A 25092-nucleotide genomic window follows, 5' to 3' on the forward strand; every position below is an offset into this window, starting at 1 on the left:
ATGGGGGTCTCAGTCTTACTTTATAGATTTTTGATGGTCTGAAGAGATTTATTTTCTCAAGTTTTGTCCTTGGTATATTACCCTACTTTTTAAATATTTTCTTTTCTGGTCCTTTTTCTTTTTTACCTCCCATTCCAAGACATACGCTGCTCATATGTGAATGCCCTGAATGGCATTAAAAAGTGAAAATCACTGGAGGAATTTTATTTCTCCTATCTCGATAAAGAAACAACTTTTCTGACATGTGACAGTTGTTACATATTATACTTTTTAAATTGTGAAGATAGCTTAGAATTCACGTGAATATGCAAAGTTGGTAAATATCAGCATTCATAATAAAACCTCCCTTTAACTATAATAATTTCATCATTAAATAAAATGGATTTATTTTACCTTAGAAATTCTAATAAATGTAGAACTTAATAATCTTTTAAAACCTGCTCAGTCACTCCTAGTGTTCTTATACATTTCACACTTTAAAAGAACAATTTGGAAATACAATGAATAATGAATAGATTTTTTAAACTGTTTTCCCCACTTTATGAAAAGAATAAAGAAAAATAATTAATTTTGATGCTTTTATCATATACTAACATCATTGTCATCATATTTTGAGACAACCAGACAAATTATTATATAATATCTCTCTCTCTCTCTCTCTCTCTCTCTCTCTCTCTCTCTCTCCACGCTAGTCATTTAAATGGTTTGAAAGATTCAGAAATTAGGAAGATTAGCTACTAATACATATGCAAACCATTGTACTTGAATGAAGAAGCTTGAACCTTTCAGAAGAATGATTAGAAGTGCTCAGGGAAGTTGAAAAGGCCCATGCAAATGTTGATAAAGCAAACACTTATGAATGATGATGCAGACTGAGCATAATCAGGCAAAGTATTGAGTAAGTGAAGTTACTTGCACTGATTTTTAATAAATAACTGGTAAAGTTCCATGCTTTTCTACTGTGAATTCCACATTCAATTAGCACATTCGATTTTTTGAGGATTTATTATCTTATAGGTCTGGTGGCCAACTGAGTTTTACTGATTTAGACTAGAATTTCTTCACATATCCAATTTTCAGAGACACAATCATAAAAATGATTTCTGTGATCAAGTAGGTTTGAGAAATGCTTCGTACTGATCTGATCTTCCAGCTAATCTTTCATTCAATACCACACTGACAATCTGTAATAAAAGTAGCTCTTTTTAGGTTGGGGAGAGTCAATATTTTGTTTGAAATACATCAAAAGGAAAACACAAGAAAAAAAACACAAGTAAAACTCCCTTATAATCTTCCAATAAAATATGCAAGGTATTAACTTAAAGCTCTATACTTATTTGATATCAGACCCACAAATCCACACACTGCAGTGTCTATCCTATTCTCTCTATGCAAAGGTGTTAGCTTAAAGTAACTCTTGAATCTTTGAAATATATCTTCATTAAGCAGGTTCCCTTCTCTGCAGAGCCAATCTTTCCTTAGAATTCCATAAACAGATAAATTACCCTACAATATACAATTTTCTTGGTGAGATTATTAGCACATCATTTCCAAACTATGAGGATCAGCTACATGTTGATGTTCAGTCCTCAAAATTCAGGTGCAGTAAAGTCAAAGAACTTTCTTTTTTTTCTTTGTTGGGGAGGTAGCTGGCATTTGATCACATGGGGTGTGATGATGTGGAAACATATCTCCTTCACACCTAGGTGTATCCTGAGTCTTTCTGGCTTTCTGCCCTCACATTTTGGGCCCTCACATCTTGAGTCAACCCAAGAAAGGTCACAAGAGATGAAAAGAGAGTGAGGGGAGTTAATTTCTAGATTATTTTCAATACTCTGAAGTTTCTCTCTACTCAATTACTCACACTAATTATCAAACTTAGAGATGTTCAGAAGTCTTTAGACCATTAAAACAGGAACAAGTACACAGATTTTCCCCAAATTTCCAGGATCACTAAAATACAGAAATAACAGTCAAATTTTATATATATATATATGTTTTCTTAGGAAAATGTAAAACATCTAGCTCATCTGCTTTTTAAAAATTAAGAACAAGGAAACAAGATATTTTAGCAAATAAAGCAAATGTTTTATAAAAAGTTATGCTCAGTTTGAGGAACAAAGAAGGAAGGAATGCAAATGATAGTAAAGAAAAAGGTTAGGGGAAGAAAAGAGTTGAATAATGAGAAAGGCAAAATTTGGGTGGAGTAAGAAAGAAAAAGGGAAAAGAAAAGGAAAAAAGCAAAATACTTATTAAAGGGGAGAGAAGCTAGATAGCTGTCTTAAACTGTGAAGCATAAATTATAGCTACAGTTCACTAGAACCTTGAATTCCAGAATTTTAGTAACATTTATTTAATAACTCATTAACTGAACACCATTGTTTAAAAGGCTCTCTTATGGCATTAAGGATATGTAGTGAAAAAAAAATGCCTCTCTTATTAAACTTTTAGATGACAAGAAAATATCTACTAGACATGTTCTGTTAATATAAAAATAAAACAAGAAAATATTTTGTGACTGAAAAAATATAATAAAGATCATATGTTGGAGGAGATTGCTAGTTGATCAGTTATTGTGTAACTAGAAGTAATACTAGTGTGATCTAGTGTTGCGCCAGCCAGGTTCATGTGCTTTGGAAAAGAATCAGTTAATTTGTTAATGGACTAGCTATGTAAGATAACAAGAGATTAATAAGAGAGATTTAATGGGGCATTGGATTGAAGACGAGATATCTAATGATGTATTTTCTGAGGTGGAAAATGTTATGTGATGATGACATTTTCTGGTTTTGATTTTGTTTGCATATGATATCAAAGTGGATAATGAAAATGCTTCTTAGACATGTTAATTCTGCAAAATCTATTAGACATCCGAGTAAAGGTATTGAGTATGCAACTGGCTATAAAAGTCTTGAGTTTGTATTGAAGGTCTTAATCATTGGAACTACTCTTTGCATATTTTCTACAATCAGCTACTTTAATATGAGAAAAATAAACAGGAAAACTTATGGAAAAGATGCTGTGCACTATTCCATCAATAGGTAAACAATCCTAGCTACAAAGTCCAGATGAATTCAAACTTAGAGTGAAACCAATTATTTAATTATGAGGTCCCTTGTTCTAGCAAAGAAAATATACATTCTGTCATGGGGAATGTTGAGATATTGAGACCCTGGCCATGCCTTTAATTTGTTGTTTATAAAATGCTAATTCAACCAATAAAATAAAAATAGGAAAATCTGAAGAAATTAGGATGATGGGAAATACACTTATAGAGGATATTTTCTGCATTGCTTAAAGATTTAGTCATAAGTTACAAAATGTGTAGATTTCAAAGGCATTTGTTGTTTTATGAGTTCTACATATCACTTACAGAATATTTTATATCAGTAGCATCTGGTCTCTGAAAGATCAGTTATGTGTGTGATGAAGGCTTACAGTCTGAGCCCAGTGTTGAATGTCTAAATTTAGGAAGAATATTCTCTAACTATTTAAATGGCCTCAAAATATTATACACCAAATAAATATTAACATATTGATAGCATAGCAGGTAAGACAGGTATATTTTATTTCTATGGCAGGAAAACAGCTCCATGAGATTATATTATAGATAACCTTTTCATGCTTAAAAAGAAATTCAAAATTCCTTTTCCTAAAACACTCCCACCTCATTGAAATACTTCATGAGACAAATGTCATGTCTGGCAACTTCAGTGCATTGTATTAAAATCTGTATTTTTAAAAAGGCAGGCAATTTTGAGGCACTGTATGCATATTGTTAAAAAATAATTACCTTAAATGGAAGGCGAAACTTGTTACAAAATATGTAAAATGAAGTTTAATTCTAAGAATTGAGTTATAACTAATGAATTCTAAGAATGTATCTGTTTTCTATTGTTACAACATAATACTGGACACTGGGTAATTTATAAACAAGAGGTTTATTGCATTTTGGGGAGACAGAGGCTGGAAGTTCAATATAAGTGATTGTTTTTGATGGAGGTCTTGTGTCATGAGTTATAATTTGATAGAAATACAGAAAAACAAGAAGATGTGTGGAAGAGACAAAATACAATGGGCTGGCTCAATAATTTATGCAGCATTCACAATTTATTAAGTATCATAAATAATCTGGATATTATTTAAAGTATATGAGAGAGTGGAATGGTGGTATAGCTCAGTGGTAAGCAAGCATGAGGTTCTGAATTCAATTTACATTACTGCCAAGGTATATGTAGGTTATATGCAAATATTACAACATTTTAGATAAGAGACAAGTATCTGCAAATTTTGGCATCTTTAGGGTATTCTGGAACCAATCCTCCATGAATAACATGAGACATCTGTACTTATTTCTCTCCTATAATATTTTCACTTTCCTTTCCACATTAAGCCATATGAGTTACACTTAAAATGTGACACTAACCTACATTATTATATCTCATATATAACAACAAATCCAATCTTTGACTCTTGGCTTCTCTAAGAAATAGATTCTATTGATATGGTTCCCCATTAACTAAATAAAATAAGAAACTTGTCTAGACACAGTTCTCTACTGTACAAAATCCCTTTCATGGGAACTTTCAAATGGTCTCCAAGTTCTTTTCAATTGTCTGTGGCACCAACTACTTGTCTTTGAAGAGTACCATCCACAATGACTCTTTATTTTATGATGCATTTTTATACTCAAGAACTATAGTTCTCATTAATTTATCTTTACTCAATACCAGATGATGAGTCAAAATGTAAAACAGATGCAAGGTTTTTAACTAAAGTAGCATGATCATACTCAAATGTAGTGATAATAAAATAGCAAATTGTGGCTTCATTTTCCTCACACATTAATTTGTTCAATAATTCACTTACATGATTAATCAACAAATATACTTTCATTGGGAAGAAATAAAATTGTAACAAAGTATGAGATAAAAATCAATTTTGAATTTAAAAAGTGTTGAAAGCACATACTATAATCCCCTCTACTTATATAGGATCTCTGTAAATGATAGAAAGTATAAAAGACCTAAAAACAGAATGTGACTCAATGTATGATTGAATGAAAATATAAATAGCAATATTTGAAAACTTGAAGAGTACTGTGGTTTAAATCTAAAATATCTCTGAAGATTCTCATTGTGTAAAAGTGGGGGCCAGCCCTATCCTCATACATAAATTCATCCAAGGATGAGTACAGTACTTAAATATCCTGTTTAGGGTATGGGGTCTGGTCAGAAGAGATATGTCTCAGACTTTTCTTGGCTTTTTGCTTCCTAGCTACTATGGAATGAAGAGATGTCCTCTATCCAGGTCCCTCCACTATGCCCAGTCCACTTTGAAGTGAAATCTCTAAAACCTGTGAGCCAAAATAAACTCTCCTCCTTTAAATTGTGAGTATTGTGCATTTTGTTCCAGTAATGAGATGTTAAGACAAAGAGAAATTATATGAAAATTTTTTTTCTGATACCAGATGTGTGTTGTTACTCAACACCACTAACCAATAATTCTTGGAAAAAAACTATTTGTCTAATAAGTCAGTTTAATTCTGACACTAGTGATGAATACTGAAGGAATCAAACCATTATTCTTTTCTCATCATTTTTTTCTTTTCCCTTCTTCCTTTCTCTTCCCTCATCCCTACTTTCCCTCCCCATTTGAACATTTGATTCCTATTTCACAATATTATAACTTTTGATCATTATTTACACTGTTGGTTTCTCACACCAGAGGAAAAAATGGGGCATTTACAAATGTGAGTCTATTTTATTTCACTTAAGAGTATGCCCTGAAGGTGCATTTGTGTAACTTGAAATGTATCAAGTTTATCCTTCTTTATGGCAGAGTATTACTCCACTGTATAAAAAGAAACACATCATTTTTATCTATTAATCAATATATGGCATTGGGGCTGTTTCCAAGTTTAGCTTTTGCAAACTGTGCTACTATATATCTGAGTGAGCATGCATATATCACTGTGGTATGATGCTTGTAATTCTTTTGAGAAGATAAGAAGAGGTATGGATGGGTAAAATGCAACCTCTAGTCCTAATTTTTTGAGGTATCTTTGCACTGATTTCTGCAGTGGTTGCACCAGTCTACACTCCCACCAGCAGTGAAGAAGTGTTCCTTTTTGCTGACATCCCACCAGCATTTGTTATTGGTTGGTTTCTTGGTAATAGTCATTCTTTTTGGGGTGAGATAGAATCTCAGCATTGTTTTAATTTGTATTTCTTGAATCATCAATGATGTTGAATACTTTTCCATTTATTTGGAATTTCTACTTCATCTGAAAAGTTTCTGTTCTACTCAGATGCCATTTTTGGGGTGGATCATTAAATTTGTGAAGTCTGAATTTTTAAATATTCTTTATACATTCTAGATAGTAGTTCTTTGTCTGAGGAACAGATGGCAAGATTTTTTTTCCCACACTGTTGGTGCTTTCTCTTCCTGTGCAAAAGCTTTTTAATAAAATGAGATCCCACTTGTTGATTCTTTGTGATAGTTACTATGTGATTGAAATTTTCCATACTTTTTGCCTACTCCTATGTCTTCATGATTTGTAACTATTCTACCTTCCAGCAGATTTGGCATTTCTTTTTTTGTTTGTTTGTTTGTTTGTTTGTTTGTCTTTTTCGTTTTTATCAGTACCAGGGATGGAACTCACGACTGCCTGCTTGCAAGGCACGCGCTTATGCCGCTGAGCTAAATCCCCAGCCCCTGGCATTTCTTTTTTAATACTTAAATCTTTGATCCATTTTGATCTTAGTTTTCAAAGAAGAGGTCTTCTTCCTTTATTAGATTGATTCATAGGTTCTCTGTCTCTGTCTCTCTGTCTCTGTCTCTGTCTCTCTGTCTCTGTCTCTCTCTGTCTCTGTCTCTCTCTCTCTCTCTCTCTCTCTCTCTCTCTCTCTCGCTTTCTCTCTCTCTCTCTCAGCTGCTACTGTGAAAGGTGTAGCTTCCCTAAGTTCCCTCTTAGTGAGTTTGTTGTTCGTGTACAGTAAGGCTGTTGATTTTTGAGTGTTGATCTTTTTTTGAATGTTGACTTTGAATCAAGCTATGCTAATGAATTTGGTTAGTTATTCTAGAAGTCTTGGGGTCTTCTATGTAGAGCATCATATCATCTGCAAATAATGATAATTTATTTTTTCCTTTTCCTGTCCTTATCCCTTTTCTTTCTCCTGTCTAACTGCTTTGGGTATCTTTTCCAGGACTATATTGAATAACAATGATGACAGTGAATGTCCTTGTCTGTTACTGATTTTAGAGCAAATCTTTCAGTTTTTGTCCATTTAGTATGATGAAGACCATGTATTCAAATTTTCTCTAGGGTGTTTGTCATGAATAGGTGGTAGGCTTTGTCAAATGCTTTTTCTGCATTTATTGAGATGATCACATGGATTTTGTCCCTGGCTCTGTTAAAATGACATATTTCATTTATTTATTTGCATATATTTAAACATTCCTGCATATCTGAGATGATTTCCACTTTATTGTGGTGTTTAAACTTCTTGATGATTTGCTACATTCTATTTGCTGGTATAGTAAGTGTTTTTGTATATATATTCATTAGGAAAATTGCTCTATAGTTCTCTTTTTTGGTTGAGTCCTTCTCTGGTTTTGGTATTAGGGTAATACATGCTTCACGGAATGAATTTGAGAGTATCATTTCCTTTTCAATTTTATTAAAGTCTGAAAAGTAGTGGTATTAGGTGTTCTCTAAATTTCTTGTAGATTTCAACAGTGAAACCATCATCTCTGTAGTTATCTGGGAAATTATTTCTGATTTATTTTTTTCTAGCGGTTCTTTCATCTGTTTAGCTACTTTAAGCTTCAGAGCATCCATATGGGTGATTTGAGGATTGTTCTAACTTGTTGTCTCCTGCGTTTACTTTTGCTGAGCTGAATGTCTAGGGTTACATCTTATTTAAATGTCTTCACATTTTATGTTTTTAAATTCAGTTTCTGGGTTGATGCTTATAAATTGCCTATTTTGAATAACTTTATTGCTAACGTTTAGAATTTTTCAGAAATGACTACTTATCAGAAGTGTCTTCCTTGGTAGCTGGATTTTTGGTTTTGAGTCTGTTGCAAGAACCTACCTCTTCAATTTACGAGGGATGGGAAGTTACTGCTGCATTGCCCGAGTTGCTGGTTCTTTGGCACTGGCTTATAGTATGATTTTATAACCTTTATATTATCTCAGTCTTGGTATATAAGGAAGAATAACTGTTTAGAACAATGACATCACTTTGGTTAAAATGATACAATCAACAATAACAATAGCATCAAATATAGCCTAGAAAAAGACAAATTGAGGTAACTATTAATTGGCCATCTTTAACAATATAAACTAGATTTGTGGTTGCATGACAAAATCTAAAACAAGATGGAAAATTATATGCCCTCAATATTGCAATTTTACCCTCAAGGAAGAAAATTTAAAAGGGCTTAGGGAGAAATTAGAGAAATGGAAGAAAAGAAAGAGATTAGATGCAAGGCTGGAAGACGAAGATCACACAAAGTTAGGGAAACTGATGCAAAGCACAAGGAGAAAAGGAAGAAAGAAATAAAAACAAGAACAGAACATCCAAAAACAAGAACACCAAAAAATTAGAAAACACATTCACATTCATATACAAACAACAATGAACAATGAAAGAAAAGCAAAAAAACCAAGAAAATAAAAGTGTCCACCTTAAGATGTGTGTCTGCTGTCACTGGTAGACAATCTAGACAGAAAGAGTCTGTGATCAATCCGGCAAGCCAGCAGTAACTCCAGGGTGGGGTAGAGGATGACCCCAGGAGCCTGTATCCCCATTTCCACTTAAATTCAAACTGGCTTCACGTTACTAACCTGGAACTAGAGCCATCTAGTTTGTCATAGTCTCTGCACCCACTGAGGATTTGGACTCTACTGGGAACCACTAAATGGAGCTAGCAACTCCTCCAAATCCCAAACTCAGCTGTCCTCTCTCCAAGATGGCCCTAGGCCAATTCCTGTCTTGCATGAAGTCTGAATGGCACAACTTACTAGCCACTGCAGACTACAGCATCCACTGCTCCACTCCACTGGTAGCACTTCTCTGGAGGTCTCTGAAGTTGTCAGCAGTTACATGCAGTGAATCTGGGCTCAGGGAAAAAGTGCCACTTGCCTCTTCCTTCTACACTGAAGTTTCTCTCTTTACTTTCTAAATGTGAATTTCAGTTCTCCCTTCAGATCTTTTCTGGTTCCTGGGGATCCAATTCCTTCCTACTCTTCCTCATGTTGCTATATTCCACTGTTTGGACACCAAATCTTGGAGAGGCTATTTCTCTGATGTTCATCACTGCCAGCCACTGCCGTTATGGGCTGAGCAGAGATCACATTAAACCTCCTTCTCTGCTTGCTGTGCTTGTTTAATACTAGAAATGTATAATCATGGTTTATCGTGTAATCATATCTGCAATCCATAATTCCTATCATCACCCAGCCCTGCACTTGACAAGCACCCCTCTGTGTTCTCAAGCCTCATTCCCACAATTCCTTTTCACTGAGTTCCCCGCCACACACACACCCATGCCTATGGTCCTATAAAAAATCTTATATCCTGCTTGAGAAGAGCTCTTCTGGTCTCTAGTCTTAGAGTGGTCCCTCTCAGGCTTTGTTCTAAAATAAATCTGTCTTGTACCTGTTTCTTTCCCTTTTTCCTAACAAGTACAGATCCTACAAATTAAGACTTGTTCCCAAATGATTGTCCCTATACCAGGCACTAGTGCTATATAGTCCGGGATGACCACAACTCCCTCCCCAAGTTTGGTAATTCACCAGAACAACCCACAGTCCTCTGAAAACCACTTAACTTACGTTTCTGATTTATTGTAAAGGCAAGGCGATGTACTAAAAACAACACGGGACTTCCATGTCCTCTTCAGGCATGTCACCTGCCTAACTCTTCAATGTGTTCATTAACCAAGAAACTCATCAAAATTGTTATTCAGAAGCTTGTTTATCCCAGTCTTGTCTTCCTAGCATTCCTGGAGGTCAGGAGATCTGAGAGTTCCCACCCTTTAATCATTTGTTTGATGTTTCTGAGTAACTGGTCCCAGTACTAAGGCTATCTATAGGCTCCAATCCAGGTTACCTCAATAGCATAAAGATGTAGAAAGTTAGTCCATTGTAAATAAGAAAAGACATTTCTATTAGTCAGAAAAGTCCAAGGTCTTTTGGGCTCTGTGCCAAGAACAGAAGACAAAGACTAAATGTATTTTTATTACAGTAGATCCCTTTATGTGAGGTTTCACTTCTGAGATTTCGGATACCCACAACCAATCATGGTATGAAAAGATTAAATGGGAAATTCCAGAAGTAAGCAATCCATAAGTTTTAAATTGCGTACTCTTCTAAGAAGTGAAATGAAATCTTGTGCCAACCAGCTCCATCCAACCTAGAACATGAATCATTACTTTGCCTAGTGATCCACTCTGTACTAAATACCCACCCACTACTCATTCAGTGACTTTCTTGGGTGCTAATTCAGCTGCTTGGCATCACAATTCTTGTATCCAAGAAATCCTTACATACAGTGCTCTCATAATGTTTACACATTTGTCATATACTGTCACATCGCTTAGGCATTGCATCATCTCTCATTATCACAAGGAGGGAACTAGAGTACCACGAGAAATGTTGAGAAGGATCACATTCACCTAACTCATTTCAGCAAGTTTTTGTAATTGTTATATGTTGCTATTATTGTTAATCTCTTACTGTGGTTAATGTATAAATTAAATTTTATCATAGGTGCAAATAGGAAAGCACATAGTATACTATTATAGTGTATTGTTTATAGTTTCAGACAGCCACTGGAAGATCTTAAAATGTATCACTTGTGGCCAAGGAAAAACCTACAATAAATACAACGGATAAAAGATTTAATATTTTGGTTTACAAAATCTTCTTATAAATTGATTTAAAAAAATGTAAACACCCCTGAGAGATAATAGAGTAAAGAACTCATACCAATGAAGAAATAGAGATAGCAAAAGATTTCAAATCTACAATAACAAAGAATGAAGTTAAAATCACACAATTCCAAGTTTTGTTCTATTTAATTTAAGAATCAGCCAATATGGGTGAGAATGATGATTCATAACTGAAGTTGAGGTTAAAATTAAAAGAACATGTTCCTTCCTGCTGATTTAAACTTTACAACCTGTCTTGAAAGTCAACAGGGAAGTATAAAGGGTATTAAAATGCTCAGATGCTTTGGCATAGGAGTTTTTACTGTGACAATGCCCAAGAGATAATATAAATGAAGATTAAAAATTTAAATATGATGACTTTTCATATTAAGAAAATCTCCAAAAAAGACAAAAAGAAATAACTCATATTATAAATTCATTTAATGAGTAGTTCTTTTTTACCACCTGCAGTATGGCAGGCCCTGAAAAGACTAGGGATTTGAGATTAAACAAGGCAGACAAGGAACTAACATTCCAGGGGGGCCAGAGCAATCAGTGAATGAATGATTTCATCAGTCATTTCCCCAGAAGTTCCTCTGTGCCTTCCCCTGTAGATCTAGGGGGAAAGGCCTATAGACAGAGGAAACTGTGCAAAGTTCCTAAGGGCCTGGAAAGAACTTGATATTTTGAGCTTTTGCAAATAAGTAAAGGAGCAAGGAATAAAGAAAAGGGGGATAAAATTTCCATAGGCTAAAAATATCATGAGGCAATTCCATAATAAGAATAACTAAATAATCTGAGACTGACACATTCAGACCCCAAAATATTTGATCTTGCCTTGGATCCTTTTGAAAAAAGAGTTAAGAATATATGAAGGTAAATTAGAAATAAGTATGAATATTAATAAAGTATCATTTATTTCTCTTATTTTATGTTGTGATTTGACCTAATTTTATTTTTCTGAATATCGTCTTATTTCATGTAATATGAATGCTGATATTTAAAGTTAGACTCATGTGTTTTCTGTTGTTTTTTGTTATATCTTTAAGCTAGCTCTTGTTTGTGATCTGGACTCATACATAAGCTGTTAGATTCATATGAACTATTAAAATGGAATGCAAGTTTTTTGAAAGCCCAGTCTACTTAATGATTGGTTTATTGTTCTATAATGCCAGCCCATCATTTTCAGTGTAAATCATAAACAATAAACAAAATATACTCAGTAAAAAAAAAGAATAACTAAATAATAACATGAATACTGTAAAGCACTGTTTAACTTTACAAATTATGCACATGCACAGTTTTCAGTAGATGAGAAATACATATCATGTTAGGCAGCAAACAAAGCAGGCATGCAATTTTATATATTATTCTTTACCTACTCTGGAAAAACTTCATAGAACATCCACTGGGGGAAAAACTGTCAATGTTAAGAATAATTTCTCCTAAGAAAGCATAGTAGGATTTTTCTTTTTCTTCCTTTCATTCTCTTTTTTGGCAGTATTTCATTCTTTTCAAATACTCTACAAAGAGAACATACTAAGTTTATAAGCTAGGAATGTTCAAAACTAGAGAATAAAGAAAATATGTTCAGCGAATATTTCACTCTGCTCACCAAAAAATCAACTGAAAGTTATACATCTTAGCATTCCTTCACGTATACCGCAGAAATCTTTCATTACTATGCACTAACACAGCATGGTTTTAATGTTTCTAATGCATGCTTTTTATTTTGCTGTCTTGTTGAGACATTTTACTGAAGTCACACTGACAGAGAACCATGAACAAGACATTCAAGCAGACTTCACACTGCTGTCTGCCATCCTCCACTTCCATCCATCCTATTTCCACCCCCACTAAATTTAATACCATGAAATATGAGAGAATTTGAGTGCCAGCTTTGCTCAGATGATGGAAGATCTTGACAGCAACTCCATCCCCTTTTAAAAACCCCCAGTCAGCATGAAACCTACTTAGTATAATAAACACCACAGCATGAACTATTTTTGCAGGTGAGTTGTCCTGTGGGTAGCCCACCCATAAATTAAGAGGACAGGCCAGAGCAGTAAGAGTGGCTCTAGTAAGGAGGGAGAAATGCAGTTCAGCCTCAAATCCCCACTGCTGGAAGGTCACAGACCTGTTGAGACTGACAATTCATTATAATTTATTAGTGAGAGCATTTTTCCTTAAACCAGCAGGAGCATTAGAACCTGACACATTTCTTAAAAAAACTCAATAGAGTCTGAAAAGGTTTCCAAAGAGCATGAAATATATGGAAGACCAGAAAGGAAGGCAAGGTTTATGGCCTGTCAACTAAACTTACATTTTCTTGTGTGGGACAGGACTTTCCAAATGTTACTGGTTATAATCTAATGGGAGCCCTTACCTAATTTACGATTGGTATTCAGAGTTTTCAGTATTACTTATAAAATATGCAGTAAGGTTTAGTTACTAATATCATTATTAATATAAGTGGTCTCAGTGTTATTTTAATAACATTAATAACTAAAGTTATCCTATTGGGCTTTAATATCTCAGCTAGTCAACAAGTCTTCAAAAGAACACTTTCAAAAGTGTACCCCAAGTCTGGATGGCATACTGAAGAAAAAAAAACACTAAAAAGATTCTGTGGTCAATAAATTTGGAAAACTGCTGAAATCTCGTAGATTTTCAATATGCATTGCAACATAAAGGTTTTGAAAACTCAGAAGTAAAGAAAATAATTTACTTTTGTTTAAACCACAACTGACCTCTGATTATTATAAAAATAATCACAAGATGTCATTTTATGTGATATCCTGAGAGACATTCAAAACAAATTGACTTAGGGTAATTTTTACCTGCTTATCTGAGTCCAGATGAATAAAAATCTCTAAACCATAAATGACCCAAATATTGGAGAAAATAACTTGTATGCTATTCTTTGGTCACATTTATTTCCCATCTGCAGATTCCAGAATCCTAGTGACTTAAAACATGATTGAGAGCTCAGTGGAGGGTGGAGGAGGATTGTTTATCCCCCAACCCTCCCGGTATAACACTTCTCTCTCTCTTCTCTCTCTCTCTCTCTCTCTCTCTCTCTCTCTCTCTCTCTCTCTCTCTCTCTCTCTCCTTTCCATAATTGTCATCTGATTTAAAATGGCATTCTAACATAACATAGTAGAAGCGATGACACCCAACATGTGTTTCCTTGCATAAGGAACACCTGGTATTTAATCAATGAGACTAGTAACCAAATCATTTTATTCCTAAATTTTATAGTCTCTACAAAATTCATGCTCAAATAAGAGGATAATAACGAGGAAGACAATATCAGGTTTCATGTTTATTTTAGTTATGATGGTTGATATCAGTCTGATTCGGCCCACATTATATATGCACTTTCTAAGTTTAACCCAGGATTCCTTGATCTTTTTAAAGTTAGAGATATAATTAAAGTGATATAGAACAGAATCAGTTACTTAATATATGAATGAACATTATCCATAATGTGAGAAAATAAGTTTGGACTCAGTTACCTTCTAAGTACTTAAATGAAGTATTCTTAGCATGTGGATGTATGTAGTACACTAAGATTGTATACAATTAAAAATCATATTAACATGTAAATGGAATCAAGCAAAACAAATGAAAGCATTCAATTATGTCATTTTTATTCTAATTGCAAAAAAGAGTTAGAATAATGTAGTTTTCCACAATTTGCTACCCATTGTCCTGAAGTTTAGCACATTATTACGGTTCCTAAGATGTGTACTTCCTTAAAGTTTTAATAGAGCCAAGGACTTGTTGTTAAGTCTCAATGTACTTGCTAAGCCAAGTATAATAAATTAAGCAAAAATAATGTTGTAGTCAAGAGCTGCAAAGAAAACAATTATATACAGGACACATAATTTATAGCATTATTTATAATGGTCACCCAAAGAATTAAATGCAAGAAGTCAGGAGATCTGTCCATACACTGAAGACCTAGAGAATCCAGCCAAGGGCCTGGATCCCACAGCAATGTCCTGCATGAGTCCAGCTGAAGACCTGGAGCCCATGGCAATACTCCCACAAATCCAACTGGAGACCTACACCTCATGACAATGACTCATGTAAGTTTGTTTCACAGACCTGAACTGGGAAAGCCCAAAGTTCAGCAGGGGAAGCTAGAAAGTCTATGCCAGCAGGATAAAGGATCTGTACCAGTAGATTGAGGGTTCTGCATTGGAGCCAGGAAGCAACATTCAATGTAAGAAATAGATCTCCTTAACTACGATGAGGTCCCAAACTCTTCCACTGATGGGAACAGCTGAGTTTATATCAGGAAGACAGCATGACAAACTTCTAGAGACTAAATAGTACACCACCTTTCCCTCTGGAACCAAGAAGCAGTGCTCAACATAAGGACCAGAGCTCCCCCAGAGTGAACCACAGTAATCTTCAGCAACAACAAGGCCCCAAGACGCTCTGATGATAAGAACCGCTAAGGTCATATCAGTAAATAAGCTCAACAAGTTCTTCCAGAAAGACCTATAGCAACAGGAGAACCAACAGCACCAAACAACAACACTACTCTTCCCGGCTAGTTCTCCTTTTTATGCTGGCAACAATCCTCAAGTGGGTCATCTACACTCAGCACCACACTGATTCAGTTCAGTTGGTGTTTAAATTGACCATCAGTTTTCAGTCCACCACAAATATTAGAATGTGTTTTTAAAATATAACACATTGTCTCTGATAACAAAAGAACATTACACTTCTGAATCAGCAAAACATTTGGAAAAAATCTCACTCAATAAGACAGAGTATGAAGAATTCAAAGAAAACTAACCAAATGCCTTAATTTTATGCATAGCAGCAGTGTCAAACATGATCTAGTCCTGCTCAACTGTCCATCCACAAGTTGACTGAAGGGTCATCAGTGTCACTGACTTGGAGAAGAAGGACCCCAAACTAGACAAATAGCAATGGCTATGATGAACAGAGAAAAATGATGAATAATCTATTGAAGAAGTAATTATTGACAAAAAGAACAGCTAGATCTTAGAGGGATTATTAAAGGAAAAAGGAAGCTAAGGGACACCGTTTAGTATGGGCTTTTGCATGGAACTGCCTGAGTTTGAATTTTGACCCCCTCTATGATAACATAGTCATGGGCAAGTCACCTAATAGTCAATTAAGACTTTAAGAGGAATTGTATAATAGGATTGCAGAGATGAGGCACTACATAAACAGATAGAGGAATGTGACATGTAATTAATACTCAATAATTATTCCCTATTATTAAAAGAACACATTAGGTATTTATGTAACTTTAAAGAACAAAATTCGAACCTATAAAGAAGGCTGCAAAGAAACAGAAGCAAATTCAATAAAGTAAGAAATCAACAACCTTTTCAAATAAATTTGTGAGCCAAGCAAGGTGGCACACATCTATAATCCCAGTACTCAGGAGACTGAGGCAGGAGCAACCTTGCCAGTTTGAGACTAGCCTAGTCTACAAAGTGAGCACAAGGCCAGCCTAAACTACTTAGAGAGACCTTGTCTCAAAAAGACCACCCATAAATTGTGCTGCTATAAAATACTCTTGTGAATTAAGAGTAAGAAGAGTCTTTTCTGTTCTCAGTATTAACTCATTTTGTCTACCTATAGCATTTAGTTATTCCTCAAGGAGTGTGATAGTATCCCAACACTGACTGAATGGACTCTTCACTAATGGTTGCAAAAGAAATTGACCTAATAGGTAGTATGGTGATGCCGTGTCTTATGACTATTCAGCATCTATTCTCTGCATATCCACATCCATGAAACACTTCTCGTAAATACATACAGATTCTCCATGAGAGGAAGAAGCAACAAAGGATGTATTACTGAATTAAAATTTTTATGATTGTTCTAACAAATACCACACACACACACACACACACACACACACACACACTAGGGCTCAAAATGGAAATTTATTTCTTTTTCATATGTCAGTCCAAGTATAAACACACAATATTGCTTTGCTGGCTTCTTTCACCCATTGCTTTGCAGTACAGCTCCTACAGTACAGCTCCTGTCTCACAGATCAGCATAGTCCCGAGGGCTCTTGTACAACTTTGAAATAAGAGTTGTAACAAGATCTTTAATAAACATAAGATCTTGTGCTCTCTTGAAGAATGCATGCTAAAACTGGAAAGATATCAAACAAAATTAACATAGCTCTGTATAAGAAAGACGTGAAAATTCTTGAAGCATTCTGTATTCATAATGAGTTCTGAGTGACTATATAAAACTATATGGTGTATATTTTAAAATGCTAGGAGAAAATGTTTGAAAGTTTTTACCGCAAAAATGATAAATGTTTGAAGAAATAGCTCTGCATAAACTAATTTGAGTGTTACACAATGTGTATATTTATTGAAATATCACAGTGTCCAATAAACATGAATTGTTGTGTCAATTTTAAACAGGCTCCAAGATTTGTTAATAGAATCAAAACATTGGTCATCCTACAGTACCCAATAAGTCAAATATACTGTGTATTTTTCTTAAGATGACATTTCTATCCATTTTTTTAATCTTTTTATCGATACCAGGGATCGAACTCACAACCACCTGCTTGCAAGGCAGGTGCTTATGCTGCTGAGCTAAATCCCCAGCCCCTATCCATTTTTGAGAATTCAAATTTAGAGGCAAGATAGCCAAGTTTATCACAAAAATGAAAATTTTTAGCAAACAGTAAGTAGGCCACAAAACACAATTTTTGGAGTCATCGTTGGAATCTAAGGCTTCAGAATCCCTCTGCAAGGAATCCTCTCAAACTCCAAAGCTGCATAAACTCTCTCACCATTATCATTGTGGGGATACCTACCAACCACGATCTGAGTATGGAGAAGCACCAGTCTTCACTCAAAGGCTCTGATGGGCAAAATCTTCTCTATACAGCTGTAACCAGCTGTACATTTGACATAAAACAAGACGTGTGGCAGCTGGGAAGACTGAATAGCCAAAATAATGCATTTGACTTTTGTTGCAAGAGGTGCCTCCGCATCAAGGGGGATTATGAAACAGAGGCCTATATCATGGCCAAAGTCAAGGCAGAACCTAACATGGAAGTCCTATTTGTCTACAAACTATTGCATAAGTTTTCCAAGTTCTTCTCAGAACACCCAGGGCATCTTATAAATAAGATTCTACTGTAATCTGCATTGATTGTCCTTGAAATCCCATCTCCAAGTGTCACACACATTCTGGCAAAGGATGTAAAGGGAAGCAGGTGTGTTCTCAGTTCAAAAGCAGGCCGTGGCCTAGATGGTTATTACCCAGGATTAAGTTGAACTACATTACCTCTTTTTATTCCGACACACTTGAATATTTACTATCCTGTATCATTTCAACCAGACTATGTTCATATGTCAAGACCATATTTTTTTAAATGCCCAAGAAAATAACAAAGGCATGCTTTAAAATTGCCATAGTAGGTAGTATATCTTAAATCCATTTCTGAAAACTAAGTCATTAATTTCATATGAATTCTCCTAAATCTTCATACAGGCAGGTTTTTTTTATGTAATTCAAGTGTGTCACTTAATTTTACACAGATAAGAAGTGGGAGACTATTACCATACATGAATGGAAGAATAAATTTTACTTCAATTTAATCCAAGGATTACTAGTGTTAGTCAATATGATTTGGATCATTTTCACAATACAAAAGAAATGATATAAAACATGCCAGACATATAGTTGTCTTTATAGAAAAATTATACTGAAAAAATTAAAACATGTTCCTTCTTCTGTTGAGACTAAACATCGTTAAAATTTGTCCTGGTATCTTTTATAAAAGGATCAAGAATCTCTTTATAATTACACATTTCTTTGAGAAGTGCAATTCAAGATTGTTTTTGTACATTTTTCTAGTTCATTTAAAAGGGAACTTTTAATATAAAAATGAGATCCCCAGGCATTGTATTTGCCAACAATATAAAACATCAGTAATAGCAATCTGAAAGTAAAATCTCTTAAACAGTTGAAACATAAATCACCACTCATCTTTTAGACATATTGGCAACTTCTAGTAGCATCTCACATTTCCAAATGTTTCTTCTCAGTGTTGCCTCTAATTACTCCTTAATCCCACATTCTCACAAAACATTTTCTTTCAGATAAGAGGAAAGGATCCAGTTAGATATCTATTGCATTAGTCAGCTTTCTGTTCACTGGGAAACAATACCTGATACCCACAACTTGAAGGGGGAGAGGTTTAATTTAGCTCATGATTTCAGGAGATTCCACACATGTTTGCCAGACTCCAAGCCAGACACATCACTGTAGATGGGCATGGTGGAGAAAAGCTCTTTGGTTCGTGGCAGCCTAAAATCTGGGAAATAGTGCTAGAAAAGAATGGCCAGAAGACTGCACATAGCAGGGGTCCCCAACTCTCAGGCTGAGGACTAGTTAGGAAAAGCTACACATAGGAAGTGAGCAATGAAGTAAAGGGAAAGCTATATCTGTGCTTATAGGCCAGTTTCCTCTTGAGCTCTCACTCCTGTCAGATTAGCTGGTGCAATAGATTCTCACATGAATGTGAATCTTACTGTGAATTACATACTTGAAATATTAAATTAAATCATCTAAAAATCAACTACCTCCTGTTCCCATTCATTGAAAAATTATCTTTTAGGATACTAGTCCTTGTACTAAGAAGATTGGGGACCATTGATATATTACCCACACTCAGTCCTGTTTGATTCACCCAGTCACACCCAGAAACATGTTCTATTAATCTAGTAGGCATTTCTTAATCCAATGAAGCTGACATATCAGGATTAAGGTCACATCTATGGACTAAAATACTTTTCAGCTTGAGAACATAGTTTAAGATACAAAATTAGAATGTGATGTTTAAAATACTTTGAAAAAAATAAATAAAAATAAAGTACTTTGAAATACTGTGTTGGTGCTTCTAAGAAGTCACACCATTACATTTTGAGACTGAATTTGCCAGTTTCTTCCAGGATTAAAAGCTAGTGGTTTTTATTTGCATAATTTCCAATTTGGGCAACTCTTTGTGGCGTATTATAACTTACACTTATCAGTTAGCACCTGTAGGGCAATTGGTGCACTATGCATAAACACAGTGCAGAGAAGGAAGCAAATGTACAAAACATATTCTTTTGGGATCGTTGATAGTTAAATGTGGCAAGCACTTTGTTCAAACTTTTCAGGAGGAAAGGAAAGAATACATTTGTAACCTGAAGGAAAAGAGAGGGAGGGAGTCGTGGAAGGAGGGAGGGGCATTCAAGACCCCAAAATGTAAAAATAAAAAAATGTGCAAGTCATAAAGAAACAGATTGATGAGTTTGAAAATTTTAGAATTTCTTTTCATCCAAAGATAACATAGAGTGCAAACAAAACAAAACAAAAATTTACAAACTGGGAGGTTTTATAAGACATACAAATAAACAAAAGAGAGAAAAGATACACTCTAAAACTGTCTATTAAATACTCTTTGTACAAACTAATAAAAATCAACAGAATGTGAGAGTACAAATGAGGAACAAGCATGTCTAAATAATATGTAAAAATATAAAATATCTTAAATGATGTTGAATTTTTTAGTAATGAAAGTCACAAGATATCCTTTGTTTCCACAAGTTTAGTAAAATTTTAAAACAGCAAGTATATATTCAGTAATTGGGACTCTCATTCATTGCTAGAGGAAGATAAACAAGTATAACTATTTTGAGAAAAATTTGACATGATCTCACAAATTTAAACTTTAAATCACGACCCCAAGTCACACAACTAAAATTTACCTTAAGCAGTAAAATGTGCTGTGTGGATCAGTCATTTAAAATGTCTCTTATGGCAGAGAGGAGAGAACAAGGACACACAAGCAAGCAAGTTCAGTCTGGGAATCAGCGCCATGTATGGCCCACCACTGAACTGGGAACAGCCAGACTCCAGCCCCTTGTGGCTCATGGGCCGCCAAATAAGAAGTATCAATCTGTGCCCCACCACCACCCCATAAGCAACCTGGTTACCTGGAGAAACACAGGCTGTGATGCTAGCTATGGAGATGAAATGCAATTGGATCCCGTGGTGCTTTGGTGTTTCACTAATGTTGCAGGTCTCGGCCAGTGGTCAGATCATAGGTTCAGAGGATAGTAATAGGCAGTTTAGCACCTGGGAGTGGGAGGCATTTCCTGAGGACTGTAGCCATTGTTGATTCCCTATGGTCTTGTTTTGAAGTCCTATATCATTTCCATTGTTTGTTGGGTTGTTTTATTTTCTTTTGTTTTGTTTGATTATGTTAAATCATATGGCAGGAGCAGCTATTTCAAAGATAGCAAGATATATTATGTTAGCAATTTTGGATTTACTATTGGCTTGTTTTGAAATCCTTTGTTGCATTCAATGTTTTGTTTTTATTGTTTCTATTCTATTCTGTTCTATGTCCAAAGTTATCTGCAGCAATTTTGAAGACATCAAAAGACATTATTACCTATTTGAAGTCCTGTATCTCTTACACTGGTTTGTTTAGATTGGTTTTATTCTGTTTTATTCTCTTAAAAATATTTCTTCTTGCAGAAGATATTTCACATCCATTTTAACTTATTACCGATGAAAAGATCTGCTTATATGAAGCTTATAGATACATATTCACGAATACCTACAGCTAGGAGACACTTTGGATATGCATGTGCATAACAGTGATTTTCAATAGCTAAACCTCCAGCACCTCAAGTTATTTCTTCCCACAGGTTAAGAATGATCCTGCCCAGTCTTGATGAGAGTATATGCTGAGGCATGCAGCTCTTCCCTCTTTTCTTTAAAGGGAAGGAGAAAAAGAGGCAAGAACTCTCTGTCACTCACTAGAAGAATACAATTCACCAGATAAATTAACAATCTGAGTGCTCTATATGCAATGTCAATTGAAAGTGGATGTCAAAAAAATAATAATTTAAATAAAAACTGTGCAAAAGTGAAACATTCTTCTTAAGATTGTCTTTCTATTTGAACTGTAAGTACTAACCTGATTTCCTAAATTGTATGAAACTTCCTATAATCTATATCTTCATATGAGCTATGACAGTTTCTTTGGTCAGGATGACTACACTTATTTACTAGTTACTTATTCTACTATGTGCCAGCAAATGTGTTATATTTTAAGCACATATTTGTGACATTTAAAAAATAATTAGAATTAAAATTTATACTCAAATTTTCAGCAGATATTTAGATGGACACTAAACATACAACTATGTAAACACAAAGTATGATACATGCATGAAGGAAGACACAAGTGCAGTGATAAAGCTGCACATCAAAGATGTACTCAGGTCAACTGGGCCTGTGATCTCTGAGAATGTGCTCTTTACACTAGTTCTAGGGGAAGCAGAGGAGTCAGATGAAGAAATTATTTCCAAACATGACCATTCTCTTTGATTCCTGGGTGTCTTTTAAGTAGATGTGACATTGCCCACAGTGCTCCTGGTAGAATTCCAATTTACCTTTCTCTGAAAATGAAGGGATAGAAATATGATCTTTTCTTATATCACTTATAATGCATTTAATACTATTCAAATAAAAACTATTTATTTTACTTACCAAAACTGAAATAACCTATCACAAAGATAGTTTTTTGTCTTACTTTCTGTCAAAACTCTTCAGTGACTCTCAACTCCTTCAGTCTCCTGCCCCAGTGCCTCTGATTGCCAAAATCTGAGGATCTCTTCTCCTTGCTCCCTCTCTCTTGTTTTTTTTTTTTAATGGAGAAAAGGTAAAACAAAATTTCATAAAATAATAGTAGAGACACAATAGCTAATGCATTGCATGTTATTATCTTTATAATAATATTCAGAATGCAAGATATGGACATTAAATTTTTCCAATAGACATTAGCACAAACCTTCCTTTTAATGAACTAACAGACACTAATAGTATTGCTGACTTGCATTTTTTCGCTTTCCATCCATCCTTTCCCCTTTCACCCCACCTATTTTTAACAGTTTCTTCCAATTTCACAAGGTCTATTATACATTTTTGATTTTGAAAAAGAAAAAATAAAAAAGATGATACAGAATTTCAGAACAAGATAATAGATGAATAACAGTTAATTTATTACATATTGTTGTCTTAAAAGTAGCTGCTCACATTATAAGATAAAGACATGAGAAACTGATCAATGTAAGCACAAACTGTTCTTTTCGATGAACTAATAGAGATTACAATCATGGTTATTCTGTTGTACACACATACACACACACATGCACATATATTCATATCACTTCTCTTTTTTCTTTTCTATCATTACAGTTGTTCTTTCCTTTTGGTTTCTTCCGCTTTGGTTTTCACAATATTTATTGGACCTTTAGGGCCTATTTACTCCTCAGTTTCTTACACTAGGGACACATTACAACTTTTATACATGCAAGACTAACTTACTTCACTTATGAGTATGGCCTCAAGTTGCATACATTTACCTATAGATACTTTGAGTTTATCCTTCTTTATAGCTCAGTCATACTCCATTGTATAAAAATATCACATTTTTTATTCATTCCTCAGTTAATGCACAAATATATGTATATTGTTGTTTTATGATGTTTTTAATTTTTCTGGAAAATACCCACAATTGAGATATCTGGGTTGAATGGGACCTCCAATCCCAGTTTTCTGAGGAATCTTCACCTTGATTTCCACAGTGCTTGTACCAGTGTTATATTTTATTCATTTTACTGATTTTACACTCCCATCAACAGTGGGAAAGGGTCCCTTTTTCCCCACAGCCCTGCTAGTGTTTGTTATTGAATCCTTTATTTGCATTTCTTGAATGACCAATAATGTTGAATATTTTATTTTGCCATTTTTAAATCTTTATCTGAGAAGTGTCTATTCATCTCAGATGCTCATATTTGGATTTTGTCATTGAATTTGGGGAGCCTGATTTTTTTTTCAGTTATTTAAAGGGGTGTTTTTAAAAAACTTTTTATTTGTTAGTACTGGGAATTGAACTCAGGGTCTTGTGCTTTCTTGTGCACTGATTGGCTACTTGGCGCTACTGAGCTACACTCCCAGCACAATTTTTTTCAATTTTTTATATGTTCTAGATGGAAGTACTTTGTCAGAGTTGGTTAAATTTTTTCTCATTCTGTTTTCTCTTCATTCTTTTGGTAATTTCTCTTGATATGCAAAAACTTTTTAATAAGATGAAATCCCATTGTTGATTCTTTGAAGTACTTTCAGTGCTGTTTGTGTTTTGTTCATGAACTCTCTGCCTACTCCTGTCTTGAAGATTTCTACCTATTTTGTCTTCCAGTAGCCTTCATGTTTCTGTTTTAATATTTAGATCTTTGATCCATTTTGATTGTATTTTAGTACATGGTGAGAGACGTGTGTCTAGTTTTGGTCACTGACATATGGAAATCTAGTTTTTTTAGCACCATTTATTGACAAGGCTTACTTCCGGGGAACATGTTTGGCCCCTTTGTATCTTCTAGTCTGTTCCACTGGTCATCAGGTCTGTTTTTTGTTTGTTTGTTTGTTTGTTTGTTTGTTTTACCAGTAATATAGATATTATCGCAGAAGATTTGTAGCATAAACTCAAGTCAGGGATTGTAATACTTCCTGCCTTGCTTTTGTTGCCCAGAATTGCTTTTGCTATTCTATGTCTCTTCTGTTTCCAAATGATTTTTAAGAATGCTCCCTCTAGATCTACGAAGTTTACTAATGGTATTTTGATGAAAATTATACTAAATTTGTATAAATTTTGGGAGAATGGACATTTTTACAATGTTAGTTCTTCCTATACATAAGCAAGGAATCTCTTTCCACTTTCTGATATCCTCTTCAACCTTTTTCAGAGTACTTAAATTTTCAATATATAGATCTTTTATTTCCTTTGTTAGATTGATTCCTAAGTGTTTCATTTTTTTGGATGCTATTGTAAAAGGTATTGTATTGTTTCTTAGTGAGTTTGTTGTTTGTATATAGGAATGCTATTGATTTTTGAGTGTTGACTTTGTATCCAGTTACACTGATGAACTCTGTTGGTGGAGTTTTTGGAGTCTTCTATGTAGAGTATCATTTCATCTATGAATAATGATAATTTAACTTCTTCCTTTTCTCTCCTTTCTTTTCTCTCTCTCTCTCTCTCTCTCTCTCTCTCTCTCTCTC

Source organism: Cavia porcellus, unplaced genomic scaffold, assembly GCF_034190915.1.
Source record: "Cavia porcellus strain 051 isolate PalLab524CR breed Dunkin Hartley unplaced genomic scaffold, mCavPor4.1 scaffold_7, whole genome shotgun sequence".
In the NCBI taxonomy this organism is placed as follows: Eukaryota; Metazoa; Chordata; class Mammalia; order Rodentia; family Caviidae; genus Cavia; species Cavia porcellus.